The following is a 9,460-nucleotide window of genomic DNA, read 5'->3' on the forward strand; positions in this document are numbered from 1 at the left end:
TTAACATTTCTGAACTGCTGCTGTGGTTCTGCTGGTGTGCTTTCCTTCAGTGAATAAAGCGGGATTGTGAAATGAGGAAAATTCCTCTGTAGCGAATGTGGGACACTACCAGCCAATCACGGCACGGGGGGCGCTATAGTACGAGCCAATGGGGGCGGAGAAGGCGAGAAGGCGGGACTTGGCGGAAGGCTGGTGAGAACGAAACAGTAACTTACACAGTTCACTGCGTAGAGACAAGAGACCAAAACCACAGCGAAGGAAGTACAGTGAAAGGTTAAGTGAGATAAAAAAATAAGTAGATAAGTAAAAGTAGCCCAAACTGATCCAGAACTCTCAGACTTTAGAGTATATTGAACTATAGTGGAACCGCCCGAACAGGTCTGGACTAGCCTCAGCCTGGTTAGCATAGTATTTAGCAGCTAAGCTAACTTACCATTCTAGCTAAAGTGCTGTTGTAGTTCACATAAATGAGAAGGTACCTAAACTGAATACATATGGTTTTATTAATTATTTGTGAACTGTAATTAATAGAAATGCACAGAAGTGTAAAATGTTAGTTTTTTGTGAGAGAAAAAGTTGCTAGAACACCCCCACTTTTGTGCTGTAGTCCCCATTTACCTCAAATGTCAGATGTAGGAATTGATAATGATGGAGTTGATGACATTCCACTAAACCTCTCAAAACCCTGCATCCACATATGGCGACATTACAATTATTCTACTCTGCATTATTATAGTTTATATTTTAAAACCAAAAAAACTAAATTCCATTTCACCCCTTTGACCCACCACTTAACCCCTTCTTTTCCAGTGTAACTGTTCCCCTTGAAACAGAGTTACTAGGGGAAGTCATCAGCAGTGCTAAAGTTCAGTAACCTATCTGCTGGTTAACTAGTTAACTTTAGGACATTGTATGTCTTTAGAAAAGGAGAGATGGTGCAGAAATTAATTATTATTTTACATTCCTTAATTCCTCTGTGATGGGGAGCTGAAATTAGCTTTTATCAGCTGTTATTTTAGTGTTCTGCTGCAGCCCCTGCCGTCTACTGAGGTGAACTACTAGCAATCTTTTTTATGCTTGTTATGAAGAATCGTCCATAAAACATTAAAACTACTAAGCCTATCCCTTCCCCCCACCCCTTTAGCCTAACAAGAATCTGGACACAACTACCCCTTGGCGTGAATGTGCAAAACAGAGGGGTATGGGGTAAGTGATAGGGCCAGAGCGTGAAATAGGATTGGTTCTTTGACTATTTGGCCTCCTATGGAGACACTGACTGTAGCGTCTAATACTTGCATGACAACATTACACTCAATTGAAACATGGACCAGGTAAACATTCTCATCAAATTTTATTTACTTACTGTAGTAAATGCATTTTTTTGGACTAACTGCATTGGTCTGATCCCAAATGGCAGGGATCGTTTTTTAAATGTTAAAATACATGTTAAAATAATTTTTTTTTTCTGTTAAAAAACTTCCTGTACAAAGACAAAGATTAGATTTTACACTTGTTAGGTCTTATTAATCCCAAATATCTGTGAGAAATAAACAATTCACCCCAAGCAAAAGTCTCAGGAGGCTAAACATACAAATAAGCATTTCCTGTTTCAAAACATTTCCAAAAAAATATTAGCTAAAATTTTTGGAGTTTTTTTTTTTTTTGGAGATTTTTTGTTTGAGAATTTTTTTACTGGTGTTTTTTTGGCAGATCCACTCAAAGAATTTTCGTAATTTTATGCCTCAGGTTATTAGTTTTAGCATTGACAAAGGTTAGCATTGTTACATGTGATAACAGTGTATAATATTATAATATTTTGTGCACCCAAACATCATGAAATGGCATGTCCACAAGTAGAAGCTGGACAGTACTGTGTGTACCATTGATTTAATGAGAAACAAATACAAATAGGCTTTGCCAACATCTGCAGATGATTAGAACATGGGTTTGAGATGATTTATTACTTATTTAAACCTCATTAGACATTCATTTGGTTTGCTCATGATTGTTGGCCATGTACTAAGATCTCTCTGAGGCCTTCGGAAAGAAGGGTTTTAAAATATATAGATAGATTAAATCATTATGAATCAGCTATACCAGTGAAACAACTGCCAGCTTGGTCAGGTCAGACCGTCCAAGAAAATTTAGCCCAAGAGCAAACCACAAGATGAGCAAAGGAGTCTCCATCAATTATAAAAAATGTCAACACAGGACTACAGGTAGCTCCTACCTGAGTTAATGTCAAAGTGCAGCACCTACAATCAGAAAGAAACCAAGCTTTTTTTTATATAATTTTAATAATATTATGTGCAAGGGAGAAAATCTCACTGTCACCATATCCATGTATTTAAAAAAATGCAGTTTTTACACATATTTTGCTTTTCTTGCCTGTGAGATTTAATTGCTTTCACTGACAAGCACATTAGTGAGGTAAACTAGTCCATCTAGTTATGAACTTCTTACAGCCAAGTTGAGGGTTTGCTTAGCCTGGAGGTTGATCCATGGAATGAGTTGAATATCAAAGGCCATGTATTAACATAACAAATGAACTCTATTAGACTATTCTTCTCTTTTTACATCTTTGTGGTGTAAAGCAAAATGCTAATGCCTCAGACTGGGAGGTGTGATCAAACACTAAAGCCGTTCCAGGGGCTGAATCAACACAACTGAATGAAATCAAACCCATTTCTTTACTAGCATCTTTGCAGATGAACAGTAGTAAAAGAATGAGGGTAAAAAGGTGCACAGAAAAATGTTTTCAAAGACACAGACAAATGATTCCCAAACAAGTTTCCGACTTTTTACCCAATTTTCTTTATTTATTTCATTATTTCATTTGATTTACATAAAAAAAATATATAATGCAAACCTGTGGTGGTATTAATAATGCTGGTTAACAAACTGAATTAAGAATGCTGACTGTACGTGCATGTTCTTGATGGTGGTCCTCACTCAGCCCCCCCCAAACCCCGTCCAGCGTCACTGTAAAACTAGACACTGGTACAAGGATTGGGAGAGGTGGGGAGAGGAGAGATTTGACGAGAGCGATGAGTGACACTGTACATTCTGGAGAATCTAAAGCATCAAATTAACGTTGATGGCAGATTATATGTTAATTCAACACTAACACTGCCAAATTTCCTGTGTACAAGTATTGTCTGTTGAGAATAGCACAAATTGTGATATTAGAAAAAGAAATATCTATTTTGACAGCATTTAATTTTCCTTATTGAAACCAGTTATTTAGTTACTTTATAATTCATAGTGAGCACTAAATAACTCATAGTGTGTACTAAATTAATCAACTTAGTTATGGAATCATTCACACTAGGTACAGAATAAATCATAGGGGTTACAAAATAATAATTTATCTTATTCTCTGGATAATTCTTAGTAGTTACTAGATAATATTCTTTTGTAATTACTAAATAATATATGCTAATTATAAATAAATCATATTGATATTAAATAGCAATAATTCATAGTTACTAAATATAGTGGAGTCTATAGTAGATGCTGAATAATTCAAAGTGGATACTGCATATGCTATATTAGATGCTGTGTAATTCAGAGTAAATACTACATATTTTGTAGTAGATACTGAATAAATTATAGTGTTCCCTGATTAATTCGTAGATGACACTGAATGATATATAATAACTGAGTAATTCATTTTGGCTACTGAATAATTATTAACGTGCACTTAATAATTAATGGTAGATATTGAATAATACATAAAATGGACTGCATAAAAAACTACAAAAAGGCTATAATAAGATGTCTGTCATATTTTCATCCTAAAAATATGAAAATGTAAGTAGATATATAAAGCTTGGCTTGTTTAAAGCTTCAATAACTTTTCAATAATAATTATTAACATTTTTTAAATATTAAGTCTAAACCTTTTCTCCTTACAGAGCCTGAATTTCTGCAAACAGCAGCCTAACAGAAGAGGAAATGAACTGTGACAACATCCACGGACTGTAAAGACTAAAGTTTTAATCACAGTCTGGTTGTCCAGTTTGGTTTGCCAGATGTTCGGTAAGTATTCCCCAGAAACATCAACTTAAAGAAATTAAACATAAGATTTTATCTAACATTAATTCAGTTCAGCATAAGCAGTAGCACTGCTGCATCGATAGAGGGAGGAAGAGAGAGGACCGTGACCCTGGCCGTGAGAAAATTGTGACAGATAATGAAAAGAGACGTGAGACAGACAAAAACATCTGGAACCGACATCTGTCACTTAAAAACCTCAGATAAGTCAACATTTAAAAATAAAAATAATAATATATAAATCTAGAAGGTCAGATGAGTCTAAAGGTCCAAGAAAGGTAAATATGGGAACATTAAAGTTGTGGTTACCAGCAGAAGATATGCCCAGGGTCATCATAAAGTTCAGATCAGTCTTCACTACTCTACTGACCTTCTTCTCTTCTCTGTCCATCTCTGCATCCGGCTCTCGCGCTGTCAGTTATTTCCTCTTCAACAGAGTTTGTTCTGTGCGCTGCTCTGCACTGCACCTTCTCCATCTCGCCTGCTTTATACTGACCCTCACACACAGACACACACACACAAACACACACACACACACACACTGTGCACAGCCCGGACCTCCTCCTCCTCTCCTTCTCTCTCCGTCCCGCGCTCCCTCTATCTATCCCCCCGGCTGATCTCCCTATCACCCCCCAAATCACTGTCCCACCGAGCGGCAGCCAATGGGGAGCAGCCATCAACAGGCTGGGTGAGGCACTTCCCCTGTGACAGGAAACACACAGAAAAACAGAAAGAGAGAGAGAGAGAGAGAGTGAGTTATAGATAGAGAGCAAGAAAGAATTAAAAGGGAGAGATATGCAGAAGATGAAGAAAGACATACAGACATGAGAGAGATAAATATAAAAATAAACGGAGAAAGATAGACAGGAATAAAAAAGATAGTAACAAAAGAAAGGGAGACAAAAAGACAAGGGATAGAGACAGAAAGAAAGAGAAAATAAGTCAAGTGAGACAGAGAAAGAAAGAAAGAAAGAAAAAAAGAAAGAAAAACAGCAGAGACATAAAGAAAGCAAAAGAATAGATGCAGGTGAGAGAGATATGCAAATTAGAGTAAGAAACATAAAAAACAGAAAGCCGTGTGTGTGTGTGAGAGAGAGAGAGAGGAAGAGCTAAAATGAAACAGAAAGACATGCACAGAACTGAAGGGAAAAGAGAGATTGTGAGAGAAAAAGAGTAAAGAAAATGTTAAGAAGAGAAATGTGGATTTGAGAAAGACAAGTGAAAGAGTCAAAATTAAACAGAACAACAACAAAAAACGGTTGTTGATAGTACACAGAGAGAAAGACAGAAACAGAATGAGAGACAAACACAAGAGCAAGAGAGAGATAGCAGAAAAAGCAAAAGAAAGACATATCATATAGGAAATATAGAGAAAAGCAGACTGAGAAAGAGAGAGCACCCGACACTAACATTTATTTCATTAAGAGAATCTTGACTGTTTACTGGCCTCCTCAGTGTTCATTCATGCATACACACACACACTGCTGTTCACTAACATTACACACCTCTAGAGAGAGATAAAAAGAGTAATTCATGTTAGCGCAGCATCCTGTAGAGGCAGCGCTGTGGTCTGACAGGGCTTAGATGAACTGCAGACGCTGTTTTGCATGCTTGTGGTACTTGTGGTTGGAGATTGGGCCTTGTTTTGCAAGGTGAATTGTACTTTAATTACTGTACTGGCATTTAGTGTAATGCAATTACCATTCACACTCATTTAGACCACGCAACATCCACTATCACAATAAAGCTTCCAAATACCAGCTGCTGTGGCAACTGCGTGGGCCTTACTTGCTTTTGCAATCTGCAAATTATTGATGGTTGTCTCTGGTTGATGCATTATGCCTACTGAGACTTGATACAGAAAGAAAAAACAGGAGTGCACAGTTATGTAGTGAACCACAGGGTCAGCATGGCATCCCATTAAACCCTAGGTCAATATTTCAGCTAGGGTTCAGTAGGCTAAAGTGGAGCTCCACAGGGTTCCAGTTTAGGGCAATTGAATCTGCTGTTTATAATGAATCCATTAATAATGTAGCTATAGGAGCAGAGAAAATTTGTGAAAGCTACAGACAAAATATTTTATATTTTTTACTTTATATATACAATATATGGCACAATTAATGGGACAACAATGAAGATATGACACATGATACATATATGAAGTTGTCAGTGTACAGCTTGTATGACAGTATAAATGATTTGCTGTGCCCTCAAATTATTTCAAAATAACACAGTAATTAATGTCTTATAGCCTGGGCCATCTTTGTGGAAAGCAACAATTCTGTTTTTCAAGTTTTCTTTTCATGTGCTTTCAAGTGCTACGTTAAATATCCACTGGCCAGTATGAGAAAATCAAACCCAAAACACCTACAGTGGCTTGCAAAAGCATTTATATATTTTTCACATTTTGTCACCTTATAACCACAAACTTAAATGTATTTAAAATGTAAGTATTGCATAAGTGTTGTATTTAGCTCTATCCATCTTCCCTTTAACTCTGACCAGCTTTTCTGTCCCTGCTAAAGAAAAGCATCCCCACAGCATGATGCTGCCACCACCATGTTTCACAGTGGGGATGGTGGGTTCAGGGTGAAGAGCAGTGTTACTTTTCCTCTCCATTTAGTGCTTTTCATGTAGGCCAGAAAGTTAAACAATAGAATTCTTCTTGACACTCTTCCATAAAGGCCATATTTGTGGAGTGCATGACTTATGTTAGTTTTCTACAGATACTCCCACCTGAGTTGTGGATTTCTGCAGCTCCTCTAGAGTGACCATGGTCCCTGGGCTGCTTCTCTGCTCTCTTTACATTGTATCAAAGTGTCATATCGTCAGTGTTGTCCCATGAAGAGATGTAATAAAACATTTACAAAAATATGAGGGGTGTACTCATTTGTGTGAGATACTGTATTTATGCTTTTAATCATTAATAATTTTGTGCATTCATCTTGAAATGCTTTGTGTCATATACCTCAGTTTAAGAACCACTGCTTAAGGTTTCACCAAGGATCAAGGTGCTCCTCTAAGAACTTATTTTTTCCTCTATTAATGCCTTTTGCGGATCCTCACATGAAGCCTGGTTCCTCTTATTACCATGTTTGAATTAAGGTTACTAGAGGATATTTAGGCTACTATATTTGGACTCTCCATTTTTGCCTTTCAGCAGTGAGGAACTTACATCTAGTGAAGTGAAATGATCTTTAGTTCCTAAGAATGGATTCCTCTAAGAAGTTTTTAGAAGGATCCTTAAAGCACCCTAAGCGGTTCCTCCACAGCTCCTCAAGTATTGTTACTTTAACAGTCATTCCTCGTACTTTCACTCAATAATCAATATATTAAATGCCATGTTCCTTTAATCACTGGCTACTTTGTCAGAAAACCCTACCTTTTGCTTTCAATCACTTGAAACTTTTACAGAAACACTAACCTTGTGCTTCTACTCGCTGATGCTAACAGTCACTGGACACATTTATTAGAAATATAGCTTCTAGTCTTTAGAGTTGTATCTGGTTTGGACAGGTCATTAAGGAAGGCAGGATGTGTATGTGTGTATCCACAAGAGAAAAGTATGAGTTTAGGGCAAAAAGGATGAGAGATGAACAGATAGAGGGAGGGGCAGGGATGAAGAGATGAAGAGATGGAGCCGAGGAAGCATTCTGTGTTCAAACAGACAAGATAAGAGTGTCCTGCTGGAAGGCTTGGGGTCTTTGGGGGATTTAGGCGACGTGACGGCTCCAGTGGTTGTGCACTCTTTGCGTGCTGAACAGTTCATTAACATCAGGCTGGTTAGGTCCAGCTCACAGGAAGTTCTGAGAGTAAACCTCTCAGGGAACAGCACGGCCATGGAAAAGTTGTATGACCATATAAAGTCTACCATGGATTTTATTTTCTATATATATACAAGGATGATGTAGTTAACAAATAAAGATAACATATTAACATTACCAGTCACTCTTCCACTAGCAGCACATTTAATTCTCTACTGTCAAATAAAGAAATGAATACTTTTTACACTGGCCTGTAATGTAATGTAACCTAGGGTCATTCACAGTAGGGATTTGATGTAAAATGGTTCACTGTAGAGCATCAGTTCTCAAACTGTCACACTTCAAGATGACCGAAATATTCATTATTAAAATCTTTTTATTTACAATTCATTTACAGCTCTAAAAACTGGTGGAGAACATGCCAAGATGCATGAAAACTGTGATTGAAAACAATATATTTTGGAAAAACCCACCAAATATTGATTTCTGAACTCTTAAAACTTTATGAACATGAACTTGTTTTCTTTGCATTTTTTGAAGTCTAAAAGCTCTGCATCCTTTTTGTTATTTTAGTCATTTCTCATTTTCTGTAAATGACAATATTTTTATTTGGAGTTTGTCCATAGTTTATAGACTAAAACCACAATGTTAATTTTACTCAAACACATACCTATAAATAGCAAAATCAGAGAAACTGATTCAGAAACTAAAGTGGTCTCTTATTTTTTCAGAGCTGTATCCTTTTTTATATATTTTATTACTTTGTTTGTGTTTAGTGCTTAACCAGTTACATCATGTGTGCAAGTTCAAGTTTTAATTATTTACTTTCATTAAAGAAGTACAGTACTATTGTTAATCATTTTAACCTCAGTTTTGGAGACCCCACAACAGAACCCTGTAGTAGGATTCCATTAATCCACAAAAAAACTTTAGCATTAGGATTAATAGCTGAAAATTAAAGTTTAAAGAGATGCTGTGTAGACACTGTAGACTGTTTTGCTGGCACCTTTACAATATTAGACAGATGGCTGATTTGTGAGTTATACTTGTCTGTTATATTGATCCAGTTAAAGGTAGGCCCAATGCTATCCCCATACCAGCACATCCCTAGCGGTGGTTGCAATCGAATAAAAAAAAAGAAAGTACATAGGATTAATAGCTGAAAATCAACCTAGAGTTTAAAGGGATGTTGTGTACACACTGTATTTTACTACCTTCTCTCAGTCTTTCCAAGATATCTCAGTAGACATAATGCATTTATCATAATAAATATTCAATAATTTGCAGATAAGCAGCCCACACAGTGGTAGTTTTAGTTGGTACTTGGAAGTTGCATGTATCCCGCTATCATGAATGTTAACAGAGTTAACAGCACATTTTGAACCAAATCATCTCAAAACTATGATGAGTGTATTAGGCATTAGCCAGTGTATTCATAACCACTGTGTGTATGAAACCATCTATGAGGGAGATTTTAGCGTCTTAAAACTATTCACTACAATTGTGAACCATTCTGACTGGTACAAACCCACTATGAATGACATACTTGAATGGTTTTACTTGTTAAAGTTTTAACAGTGAATCTTTTAGATGGCAAAAAACATTAAAATTTGTTAGAAAAAACACGAAATGACTTTTTT

The sequence above is a fragment of the Astyanax mexicanus genome, chromosome 19 (assembly GCF_023375975.1).
Source record: "Astyanax mexicanus isolate ESR-SI-001 chromosome 19, AstMex3_surface, whole genome shotgun sequence".
In the NCBI taxonomy this organism is placed as follows: domain Eukaryota; kingdom Metazoa; phylum Chordata; class Actinopteri; order Characiformes; family Acestrorhamphidae; genus Astyanax; species Astyanax mexicanus.